Below are 13,781 nucleotides of genomic sequence, written 5' to 3'. Positions count from 1 at the left end.
GTGCAACGTTATGGGACTCAAATGAGAAACTCAACATCCAAAATTGCTGAGAAATAGGAACTGTTTTGCTGGTCCTGTTATTTTTCTTCTTCTAACTCCATGCTCTCCCACCACAAGTGGCTACTTAAATGTAAATTAATTAAAATGAAATATCATTGAAAATCCAGTTTCTCAGCCATGCTAGTAACACTTCCACATGTGGCTGGTGGCTCCCATGTTGGACCACACAGCTAAACTACTCGTTACCCCTTAATGCAAATGCTCACCCTCTTGCTTCTGCTTCTTCTCCCACCTGTGGATCAGGTAGGGAAGATTTTAAGCTTTTTAAAATAGATTAAAATAAACTTAAACTTTTAAAACTTAAAATAAGATATTAGGTTTTTTAAAACAGTCTTAATCCATAATAGGTATAAAATATTAAAAATGCTGAGCTCTGCTCTCTTTGGTATGGGAAGATACCATTTCTAATGGGATATGGACCTTGATGGTTTGCCTTGACCTCTCTGCAGGCTCTTGCCCAGACCCTTGGGCATTTTCAGATGGCTGGAAGGGTTGGGGTGTTATAAGAAATAATGAAGGGAAAGAAAGCTAACAGGTGCAACACGGGTTAAATCCACATGTCTTCGAGAGTGTGTTATTCTTACCATCCTGACTGCCACTGTGATCTTTATCATTATCAAGTGTAATCATCAAACTTTTAATCAATTAATTTTTAAATTATTATTTTTGTATTACATTTTTTTTCTCCCAGTTTTGAGATATAATTGACATACAGCACTGAATAAGTTTAGGGTATAATGATCTGATTTACGTACATCGTGAAAGTGATTATCGCGATAAGTTTAGTGAACGTCCATCATCTCATACAGGTACCAAATTAAAGAAACAGACACTTTTTTTCTTGTGATGAGGATTCTTCGGATTTACCCTCTTAACAGCTTTAATGTATAACGTACAACAGTGATAATTATATTTATCATGCTGCACATTACATCCTTAGTACTTATTTATCTTATAACTGGAAGTTTGTATCTTTCGACTGCCTCCATCTGATCCCCCCCGCCGCCCCCTCGAACTTTTCATTTAAATCACTCCGGAGGACCTTCTGATTCTTTCATACTTGTTAAATAAACCTCGAGCGGCAGCAGCCTGAAACCATGGCCACAGCCACCCCATTACCCACACCTATAACTGGGTATCTGTTACTCAAACCATAGGGGAGAACGGGTTTGCTGAAGGTTCTGAACGCAGTGTGGTTGGCCGGTGAATTTCAGGAATCTGCTGGAGCCATTACTGTGGCTACAAGGACATGTTGGTGAAAAATATAGGACTAGTACTGTGTAGTGTTTCAATTGTGGTTAAACTACTACATCCATGCCACTTCTCGATGTCATCTAGGACGTAAAATTGTGGGCCAGGGTTTATTGGCGTGGCTGCCATCAGGGGAATCTTCTCTCTGATCCTTTCTGGACGACAAGAGTATTTCTTTTGGCTGTTGGTGATTATTTAGTCAAGTCAGCTGGGGCACTTTGAGGAAATGTTGGCTTTCTTCGTTACCTTTGGAAAAGGCTCAAAATAGATTGGTATACTCTGTGAACTCCCAATGACCACATTTTCCTTTTATTTACAAAGAGGAGTTGCAAGGACAAAACTGATTCAGTGCAGTTAACCACGTAACTAACATCATGGTGTGAGCAATATTTGTTATAGACAGAGATCCTACATGTAAGGCTTTTAAAGGCTTATAGATGTTGAGAAATAAAAAACTGAATTGGGTATATCTTTTTTTTTTCTTTTCCATTATAGTTTATCACAGGATATTGAATACAGTTCCCTGTGCTCTACAGTAGGACCTTGTTGTTTATCCATCCCATACACAATAGTTTGCATCTGCTAACCCCAAACTCCCAATCCCAAGTGTACTTGGGTATATCTTTTAAACACCAAATATACCTTTAGTGAATAACCGGTTTAGGAAAACCACCAATTGTCCTCTTACCTTCCTATCTGACATCTGCCAGGAAAGGATAGACATTTTAACATAAATCCTGGCAGCCACTGTTTCCTAATACGTTTCTGACCCATTGTTGGTCTATAGAATTCCTGCTCTTAAAAAGTCCAACTTTCTAAGCCTTGTTCTGCTAGTTGCTTGGCTTTGACATACCCATACTCATTATGACCCAGTTTTTCATTTGCTAAAAGGGAATAGTCCTCCTTCCTGTTACTTATAGGGATGTTGTAAAGTCAAATATAGGAATAATAGATGAGAAGTCACTCTGAAAACATTAGAAGATGCAACACAAATACAACTTGAGTTTGTTCTCAGTTTTCTGGGCTTTGTACTATCACCCATTCTGCTTAGCCATTTAACAAATAGAAACCTAAGAAGGGGTTCGCTCTGCTCCTTGAACGGGGCTATGCACTTTGCATGGGAAAAAATTGGGAGAAGGTGGAAAGGGAAGTCGCTGAGGCGGAGCAGGGTGTCTTTGCCATCCTCCCAGATGAAGGGCTCACAGTGGGTCTCACCTTCATAGAACCACTGCCCCCAAACGCCACTGACTCAGAGCTCCTGCCGGGACAGCGGAGGGATGTGGCGTGTGTGCTGACTCCACTCTGCAGGGCTGTCTGAGGACCTGGTTCTCCAAGCTTCAGGACTCCTTGAGAAAGATCAGTTTCTCCCTCCCAACCAGTTCTACTGTCTTTGCTCCTTCACAGGCTTTGGTTTTGAGAGCACTCCCCAATAGAACTCTTGCTCACGAATCTTAGAGTCTCATGGTCTGTTTCTCTGAGAACCCAACCCGTAACAGTTGGCAGTGGGAGCGGTCCCAGGAAGCGGTCCTTGAAAATGGGATTTTGGAGATAGAGCACCAGCTGGCAGGCTGGCAGTGAGGGCCACAGCATTGGTGGCAGGTGAGTCTGGAGAGGCACTGTCATGTTGCAGTTGTGCACTTGCTAAAACTTTTACTGGTAGCGAAATATAAGAAAATGATGGGAGAAAATTTTACTGGAGGGTGAAATAACTCAGGCCTTTGAGATGAGCCAGTGTCTTATTCTGCTCAGGCTGCTGTCACACAGTACCATAGAGTGGGTGACTTAAACAGCAGACATTTATTTCTCACAGCTCTGGAGGCTGGAATGTCCAAGATCAAGGTGCTGGCAAATTCGTTTCTTGGTGAGGCCCTGTTCCTGGTGTGCAGGCGGCTGCCTTTTGCTGTGTCCTCAACACGGCAGGGGAGAGTGCTCCTGGGTCTCTTCTTACAAGGGCACTAATCCCAACATGGGGGCTCCACCCTCATGACCTCATCTAAACCCAAGTATTTCCCAAAGGCCTCATCCTCAAATACCATCACGGTGGAGGGGGGGAGGGAAGGGGGTTGGGGCTTTAACGTATAAATTTAGGGGGGAGGGACACAGACATTCAGTCCAATAACAACCAGGGTAGTAGTAATTATAAGTTTTACAAAATTGGATCTCTATTGCTGGGTGCAATGGATGCCTCACAGTGTGGAATCCAGAGGCCTCCCTGGCAGCATGTAAAGAGACACTCATATTCTGTAGATCAAAGACAGAAAAGGCCAAGGACCAGCCTGGCACTGAATTATGAGTTCCATAGCTCCAGATGTCAAGGGTCCTGATCAGGAAGAATGGGACCCTGAGAGATTGGATGGTGTCATCTACACTTGAACGTCTGAATTCCCAGAGGCCCTTGAACATCCTGAGCCTAGAGAAGCAGCCACTCCTTCCTGTTAAAGGCTGGCACCTTCCATCTGCTTGAAGACAATGCACAGGTCTCAATCCTTCCAGGCAGCATACACCCCTCTCAGGACCTAACCCCACCTCCACTCCTAGCCATCAGGCCAATAGGTAAGGTCAGGTCCCGACATAACCCGGTCAGGGAAGTGCTGGGCCCGCTAAGAGAGGAAAAGGACCGTGCCCCAAAGGAGCTGCAGGACCCAGGTACCATGTGCTAGCAAGAGCCAGGAGAGCTTATATGAGGATGGATTCTGAGGACCCTGGATCAAGCTGGGTGGGACACAAAGTAGGGTAGAGTTTGTGGATTTGAAGGCACACAGCAGTATTTAGTACCTTGGCAAGGACCCAGGGACCCTGGGACTCTGGGATCATGGGAGATACCACTAACACACTTAGGATGGTTTGGGGCAGTTGTGGAAGACAGAATCAAAAGCTTCAGTGAAGAGGGCATGCCATGTAAGGCTGGAAAACTCACCAGCCCACCATGTGCCCTGGGAGGACTTGGAAGGACCTGGAAGGCATGCTGTTCATCAAAGCAATGAGAAATGAGCTGGCTGAACTGGTGAGAGGGGTGCCAGCATCACTGAGACTTTCTACTGGTCAGGGCAAATGGCAGGAGTTGCTGTTAGGTGACTGGGCTTCCATAACAATGGGGAGGAAAAGATCCTTCAGTAGTAGAGGTCAAATGGGGCACTTAGCCATCAGAGGTACATGGAAGCAAAATCACAGTGGCAGCCAGGGGACCTGACCCGGGGGAGCGATAGAGATAACAAAGAGAACATGGAGCTATGTCAATGAGCCAAAGAGGACCCCTGCATGTTGCCACTAAGTTGTTCACTTCTTCATAACATGCTGAGACCATTAGCTCAAAAGCCAACGAGAGTCAAGCTCAAAATTTTAAATTTAAAGCATCCAATTGCTTTAAATATAGCCCCAATAGATTTTTAGCTACTTAGAGACTGCTTGGCATACCCTGCAAAACATATGTACCCCACATCTGCTAGCCATAGACAAGATGAATCCTGAGGCTATACAACACTGGGGGCCACAGCTGCCCTTTGGAGCTCTCCTGACCCAGAGACTCCCTGCCGTGCTACTGAGTGACATCTCCCAGACACCTAAGCCCCCTCTGGTTCCCTTCTCCCCTGTGAGTTCTCTTGCTTTCCTCCCCTCTGGATGGTGTCCCCCGGCTCTGGAAGGTCTCCTGCTGTGAGGGGCACCCCCCTGCCTATCCAAGCACAGCCCAAAGCAAGCTCATTGGGTGCTACTGTCCCCTTGCGGTCATATCTTTTTCTTGCTCAGCCCCCACATCCCTCAACAGGCAACCAGAGGGACAAGACAGATGAGAAGCCAACAGGGGTATCACTCAGTCTGTAGAATAAATAGGAAGCAAGGAAGGGTGGTCAGGAGGCTGAGGGCAGCCATCCGGATAAAGGTCATGATCCCATGTCCCGTTTCCAGACCTGAGCAGTTTTCAGACCTGGAACCCACTGAATGAAGTAGAGGAAGGGAACTCAGAAGAATGGGCCCTACAACACCGTGGCAAGTCTGTAATCATTGCCAATGTCCTTCTCAAAAGGGATCTAGGGCCATTTATTTCAGTAGTTGTTCCCTGGGGAAAGGTGACAACTCAGACATTAGGGAGGACTGTTGGACACATATTCCAAGTTGACATTGATACCTGGGCACCCAAAGTGTCATCATGCCCCCACCCTGTTAGAGAGGGGGCATAAGGGAGCCTGGTAATGTACGGAGCTCTGTCCTGGGTCGTTGGACCCACTGGAGTGGGAATGAAGAGTGAAGATCTCTGTTACATGCTAACACACACCAGACAGCATCTACCAGGAAAGAGGTACTTAACAACCAAGCAAACATAATGACTCAGTCAGTTGTCATCAGCCAACCTCTGACATGACACTACAATGCTGAGACAAGGAGCACACGAACAGCACAGCCATGGTGGCAGAAATGCAGGGGCCCAACCACATGAGGGTCCACTCACAAAGATTGACCACTGCCACAGCCCAATGTCCAGCCTGCCAGCAATAGACCAATGCTGAGCCTCTGGCTAGACACCCACCACTTGGTGTAAAGTGACCTGTGATTCATCTTGACTAAGAGGGACACATAATTGGGATGTGGGTTTGCCTTTCCTGCTTGTAGTGCTGAAGCCAACACAGCTCTGTTTACACAGTATTGCTCCACCAACATGGGATCCTGCAAAACATCCCATCAGACCAGGGGACCCACTTTCTAATGAGGGAGGGGGCTCAGTGGGCACATGAGCAGGGGACCCATTGGTCCAATCATATATTCCACCACCCAGAAACTGCTGCCCTGATAGAATAATTGATGTGCCAGCTTCCAGATGATATCTTATGAAGATGGGGTACCATTTTCCAGGATTTAGCATACTCCCTTAACGGATGCTATTATGTGGTACTGTGTTCCCAGTAGACAGAACACAGAAGGCTGAGAAACACGGGAGGGAAGTAGAAGTAGCCCCGTTTTCTTCATTCTCGGTGACCCACTTAGGGAACTTAGGCTTCTTTTCCTTGACACTGTAAGTGCCTAGAGGTCCTGGTTTCCAGAAAGGGAATACTTTCAGCACAGAACTTTAAACTTTAAGCTGTGGCTATTGCTTGGCCATTTGGGGCTCCTTGTGCTAAGAGACCAGTAGCCGAATAAAGGGGTCACCATCCTGCCTGCGGTAATTGACCCTGATCGCTGGGAGAAGGGGGGCTGCTGTTACACAAGGGGAGCAGGGAGGGATGTGTTTGGCTCACAAGTGATCCAATGGGGGAATCTCTTGGTACCCAGTTCTGATGGCAAACAGAAACATCCAACAGCCATAGCCTGAGAGAGGTACGGTCATTGGAGACTCAAACTTCTCCTGGATGAGGTTCTAAGTCACCCTGACCAGCGGAAGTGCTATTTGAGAGCAAGAGGAACCTAGAATTGGGTAGTAGAGGAAGATGATGAGTATCAGCTGTGGCTGTGGGTCCAGCTGCAGCTTGTTTGACTGAATCCCCTCTGAGCTTCCCAGATGGGGGTGAACTTACTCCCTGAAGGAGGCGATTGAGTAGCACCAGGGGTAGACAGCAGTGGCCACTGTGGTGAGCTACGCAGACCCTGCTTTAGGCCCTAGCACACTCCAGCTACTGGGCATGTTGGCTGGTGAAGATCCACAGCTACATCCCTGGGAGGGAATTGACCTTTATGGAAGAAAGCTGCCTCTCCCAAGGTCATACCACCTTCCCATGGTCAGCATATATCCCTTGACCAGATGATGCTGGAGTAAAAAGGCACAGGTTCCTTGCCTTGATCTGGGATATCTCTGAAGGGCCATCCCAGCTTCAAAGTTCCCTGTGGCTCATCAAGTTTAACTTCTCCCTCTGCCCAACCTTACTTCTCTCACTCCACCTCATTCACTGTTGACAAGAGCATTCTTCAATCACTTTCCTACATCCCAGTCTCCATCTCAAAGTTGGTTTCCCAACACATTATTTTCTCTCTCATTCTTCCACCCTTCTCTTTTTCCTCTTTCTTTCTCCTCTTTCTTCCCCATTTCTCCTATGTGTAGAGTGACCATATATCCCTGTTTGCTGGGAAGAGTCCTATTTTACTCCTGGTAATCTGGTGACTCATCTGGTCAGTGTCCCCTTTAATTCTCAAAAGGTACCTATTTAGACTCTACGTTATATGATCAGAATTCACTGAATTCACCTCTTCTTCATCATACACACATTCTTTACACTTATTATATTTTACTAGGTGCTGGGAATACAGACCTGAGTAAGAGATTCCAGTCCTCTGAGCCCAGCCTCCAAATTCCTATTGAAATTGCCAAAAGAATATTGTAATAAAAAGACACATTATAGCTGGAAACCAGAGAAAGGTGCCATTCTCATATAATAAACTTCAAGGAATTTCTCCAGACATATTACAGGTGAGACCGGATTGAGGGAAGGGTCTGCCTCGACAGGTGTTTCCTCTGCATTCCTTTCACTCATTTTCTTCAGATGAAAAATTACCTGGGAACCGGTGGAAGTCACCCCACCAGTGTGCCCTAAATCAGAGCAGCAGGGACTGGAGGTGACATGGGGGACCTCCCAATTCTATCTGTGCCCCAGAGCCATGCACTGGGCATAGCAAGATTCTCAGGGGAGGGGACCTCTTCAGCACTCATAACAGTCATCTGTTTGGGGCTGTATCCTAAACATGGTGTGGGCACCTCAGGAGGGCAGAGGGGCCCCTAAATTAAAGGTCGCTGCCCCAGTTAACATGGTTCGTCATAACAAACATGAAAACAAAACTCTCAGACATAAGAATGAGGCTCTTTAGTACAGCGGCCTCCAGCTATAGCTGCCTTCCTATTCTCCATAGACCACTGGAGCTTAAATTGAGAAAAGTAAAAGGTACAATCATTCTAAAAGTTTCTCTTCTTTCTTCACTGAGTCCTGGAGGAGCTGAACAGAGTCCATACAAGACACCATCTCGACTCCTATTATCTGAAAGCATAACAAAAACAGCTAAAATGTATCATTATGACATCTTACAGATGGGAAAACTGAAGCTCAGAAATGTGAAGCGGCTTGCCCAGGATCCTTAAATTGACACCCCTTTGTCAGAAGAGCAATCACTGGCTATGTAAAGTCTTTAGACATTTAAAGAGAATTTGTAGTTAAAGAGAGAGGGAAAGAAGAGAGAGAGAGAAATCTGATGAACCAGTGTAGAATCACTGGAAAAATGACACTTTTAAATGACTGTCATCACAATGAGAGTAGAGAATGTACTGGAAGCTAACACTTAATGTCAACATTGTGTGAAATGATTCTAAACAACGCTTGGGTATTATTATCAAACAGAACTGTAATGGAGGCAGTGATATCGCTGTAAAAATGATAATATCCACATATCATTTCCAGAAAAATTACTCAAAGAAATACTTTGGTCAACTGGGAAATGTATCTAAATGAAGAGCTGAAGACTGTATCAACTGTTCTCCTTGTGCAGGGGCCATGCTAATTTTCTCTGTATCATTGCAATTTTAGTATATGTGCTGCCAAAGCGAACACTGTACCGACTGTCGTTAAAGCAACTTTTCTGAAAAAAATTATTACAAGCCCATGTCAAAGTTGTATACCAAATTTGCCACAAGGGAAAATGGACAGTGGTATAATACAGCGGTGCCAGTTAATATTATCAGATTCCTCTCAAGACCCACAGCTTCTCAGAAGGTGCTCATGATCTCAGTAAAGGCTATCCAAAAGTTGCTCAAGAATGCTAATTATTTCCCAGAAGGAATTGTAATTACATCACATTCATAAAAGAAGTTCTGTCCCAACCTGATTTGGGAAAATTTTCTTTCTTACCATGTTACAGTGTAACCATCACATTTTTGTGGCTCACTTAAGGGAGAAAACAAAATCTAGACCACGTTGCAAGTTAAACTCAAGAGAGATTATAGAATGGAGGCACGGATTGAGAAAATACAAGAAATGTTTAACAAAGATCTAGAAGAACTAAAGAACAATCAAACAGAGATGAACAACACAATAACTGAAATGAAAAATACACTAGAAGGAATCAATAACAGAATAACTGAGGCAGAAGAACGAATAAGTGAGCTGGAAGACAAAATGGTGGAAATAACTGCCAAGGAGCAGAATAAAGAAAAAAGAATGAAAAGAATTGAAGACAATCTCAGAGACCTCTGGGACAACACTAAATGCACCAAATTTGAATTAGAGGGGTCCCAGAAGAGGAAGAAAAAAAGAAAGGGTCTGAGAAAATATTTGAAGAGATTATAGTCAAAAACTTCTATAACATGGGAAAGGAAATAGTCACCCAAATCCAGGAAGCACAGAGAGTCCCATACAGGATAAACCCTAGGAAAAACACACCAAGACACATATTAATCAAACTAACAAAAATTAAATTCAAAGAAAAAATATTAAAAGCAGCAAGGGAAAGACAAAAAATAGCATACAAAGGAATCCTCATAAGGTTATCAGCTGATTTTTCAGCAGAAACCCTGCAGACAAGAAGGGAGTGGCAGGATATACTTAAAGTGATGAAAGAGAAAAACCTGCAACCAAGATTACTCTACCCAACAAGTATCTCATTCAGATTTGATGGAGAAATCAAAAGCTTTTCAGACAAGCAAAAGCTAAGAGAATTCAGCACCACCAAACCAGCTTTTCAACAAATGCTAAAGAAACTTCTCTAGGCGGGAAACACAAGAGAAGAAAAAGATTCACAAAAACAAACCCAAAACAATTAAGAAAATGGTAGTAGGAACATACATATTGATAATAACTTTGAATGTAAATGGATTAAATGCCCCAACCAAAAGATGCAGACTGGCTGAATGGATACAAAAACAAGACCCATATATATGCTGTCTACAAGAGACCCACTTCAGACCTAGGGACACATACAGACTGAAAGTGAAGGGCTGGAAAAAGATATTCCATGCAAATGGGATTCAAAAGAAGCTGGAGTAGCAATACTCATATCAGATAAAATAGACTTTAAAATAAAGACTGTTACAAGAGATAAGGAGGGACACTACATAATGATCAAGGGATCAATCCAAGAAGAAGACATAACAATTATAAATGTTTATGCATGCAACATAGGAGCACCTCGATACATAAGACAAATTGCTAACGACCATGGAAGGAGATATCAACAGTAACACAATAATAGTAGGGGACTTTAACACCCCACTTGCACAATGGACAGATCATCCAAACAGAAAATAAGTAAGGAAACACAAGCTTTAAATGACACAATAGACCAGATAGATTTAATTGATATTTATAGAACATTCCACCCAAAAGTGGCAGAATATATTTTCTTCTCAAGTGCACATGGAACAATCTCCAGGATAGATCACATCTTGGGTCACAAATCAAGCCTCGGAAAATTTAAGAAAATTGAAGTCGTATCAAACATCTTTTCTGACCACAACGCTATGAGACTGGAAATCAATTACAGGAAAAAAACTGTAAAAAACACAAATACATCGAGGCTAAACAGTGCGTTACTAAATAACCAAGAGATCACTGAAGAAATCAAAGAAGAAATAAAAAAATACATTGAAACAAATGACAATGAAAACACGACAACCCAAAACCTATGGGATGCAACAAAAACAGTTCTAAGAGGGAAGTTTATAGCAATTCAATCTCACCTCACGAAACAAGAAAAATCTCAAATAAACAATCTAACCCTACACTTAAAACAACTAGAGAAAGAAGAACAAAGAAAACCCAAAGTCAGTAGAAGGAAAGAAATCATAAAGATCAGAGCAGATATAAATGAAATAGAAATGAAGAAAACAATAGCAAAGATCAATAAAACTAAAAGCTGGTTCTTTGAGAAGATGAACAAAATTGATAAACCCTTAGCCAGACTCATCAAGAAAAAAAGGGAGAGGACGCACATCAATAAAATTGGAAATGAAAAAGGAGAAATCACAACTGACACCACAGAAATACAAATGATTATGAGACTACTACAAACAACTATATGCCAATAAAATGGACAACCACAAAGAAATGGACAAATTCTTGGAAAGGTACGATTTTCCAAGACTGAACCAGGAAGAATTAGAAAATATAAACAGACCTATCACAAGTAATGAAATTGAAACTATAATTAAAAATCTTCCAACAAACAGAAGTCCAGGACCAGATGGCTTCACAGGTGAATTCTATCAAACATTTAGAGAATAGCTAACATCGATCCTTCTCAAACTCTTCCAAAAAATTGCAGAGGGAGAAACACTCCCAAATTCATTCTATGAAGCGACCATCATCCTGATACCAAAACCAGAAAAAGATATCACAAAAAAAGAAAATTACAGACCAATATCACTGATGAACACAGATGCAAAAATCCTCAACAAAATACTAGCAAACAGAATCCAACAACACATTAAAAGGATCATACACCATGATCAAGTAGGATTTATCCCAGGGATGCAAGGATTCTTCAATATATGCAAATCAATCAATGTGATACACCACATTAACCAATTAAGGAATAAAAACGATATGATTATCTCAATAGATGCAGAAAAAGCTTTTGACAAAATTCAACACCAATTTATGATAAAAACTCTCCAGAAAATGGGCATAGAGGAACCTTCCTCAACATAATAAAAGCCATATATGACAAACCCACAGCAAGCATCATACTCAATGGTGAAAAACTGAAAGCATTTCCTCTAAGATCAGGAGCAAGACAAGGATGTCCACTCTCACCACTCTTATTCAACATAGTTTTGGAAATCCTAGCCACAGCAATCAGAGAAGAAAAAGAAATAAAAGGAATACAAATTGGAAAGAAGAAGTAAAACTTTCACTGTTTGCAGATGACATGATACTATACATAGATAATCTTAAAGATGCCCCCATAAAACTACTAGAGCTAATCAATGAATTTGGTAAGGTTGCAGGATACAAAATTAATGCACAGAAGTCTCTGGCATTCGTATACACCAACAACAAAATATCAGAAAGAGAAATTAAGGAAACAACCCCATTTACCATTGCAACAAAAAGAATAAGATACCTAGGAATAAACCTGCCTAAGGAGGCAGAAGACTTGTACTCAGAAAACTATGAAACACTGATGAAAGAAATCAAAGATGACATAAACAGATGGAGAAATATATCATGTTCTTGGATTGGAAGAATCAATATTGTGAAAATGACTATACTACCCCAAAGCAATCTACAGATTCAATGCAATCCCTATCAAACTACCAATGGCATTCTTCACAGAATTAGAACAAAAATTTTTACAATTCGTATGGAAACACAGAAGACCCCGAATAGCCAAAGCATTCTTGAGAAAGAAAAACGGAGTTGGAGGAATCATGCTCCCCAACTTTAAACTATACCACAAAGCTACAGCAATCAAGACAATATGGTACTGGCACAAAAACATAAATATAGATCAATGGTACAGGAGAGAATGCCTAGAGATAAACCCAGGCACATATGGTCACTAATTTACTACAAAGGAGGCAAGAACATACAATGGAGAAAAGACAGCCTCTTCAATAAGTGGTGCTGGGAAAACTGGACAGCTACATGTAGAAGAATGGAATTAGAACACTCCCTAACACCATACACAAAATAAACTCCAAATGGATTAAAGACCTAAATGTAAAACCAGACACTATAAAACTCTTAGAGGAAAACATAGGAAAAACACTCTTAGACATAAACCACAACAAGATCTTTTTTGACCCACCTCCTAGAGTAATGGAAATAAAAACAAAAATAAACAAATGGGACTTAAAAGCTTTTGCACAGCAAAGGAAACCATAAATAAGACACAAAGACAACCCTCAGGATGGGAGAAAATATTTGCAAATGAAACAACAGACAAAGGATTAATCTTCAAAATATACAAACAGCTCATGCAGCTCAATATCAAAAAAACAAACGATCCAGTTAAAAAATGGGCGGAAGACCTAAATAGACATTTAACCAAGGAAGACATACAGATGGCCAAGAGGCACATGAAAAGCTGCTCAACATCACTCATTATTAGAGAAATGCAAATCAAAACTACAGTGAGGTATCACCTCACACCAGTTAGAATGGGCATCATCAGAAAATCTACAAACAACAAATGCTGGAGAGGGTGTGGAGAAAAGGGAACCCTCTTGCACTGTTGGTGGGAATGTAAATTGATACAGCCCCTATGGAGAACAGTATGGAGGTTCCTTAAAAAACTAAAAATAGAACTACCGTATGACCCAGCAATCCCACTACTGGGCATATACCCTGAGAAAAGCATAATTCTAAAAGAGACATGTACCACATTGTTCATGGCAGCATTATTTACAATAGCCAAGACTTGGAACCAACCTAAATGTCCACTGACAGATGAATGGATAAAGAAGATGTGGCATATATATACAATGGAATATTACTCAGCCATAAGAAGAAACGAAATTGAGTTATTTGTAGTGAGGTGGATGGACCTAGAGATTCTCAGAC

General features: G+C 42.0%; 1 non-coding gene across 1 annotated transcript; it reads right to left on the bottom strand.

The window, feature by feature from the left end:
* Positions 1-8,724: 8,724 nt before the first annotated feature.
* Positions 8,725-8,831, bottom strand: LOC137771119 (U6 spliceosomal RNA). The gene has a single exon (XR_011075330.1). It is a non-coding gene; the product is annotated as a U6 spliceosomal RNA (small nuclear RNA).
* Between the last annotated feature and the right edge of the window lie 4,950 nt (positions 8,832-13,781).

This window comes from Eschrichtius robustus, chromosome 10, assembly GCF_028021215.1.
Source record: "Eschrichtius robustus isolate mEscRob2 chromosome 10, mEscRob2.pri, whole genome shotgun sequence".
In the NCBI taxonomy this organism is placed as follows: Eukaryota; Metazoa; Chordata; class Mammalia; order Artiodactyla; family Eschrichtiidae; genus Eschrichtius; species Eschrichtius robustus.
The sequence above is the reverse complement of the archived record's forward strand: the minus strand, read 5'-3'. Positions and strand labels throughout refer to the sequence as shown.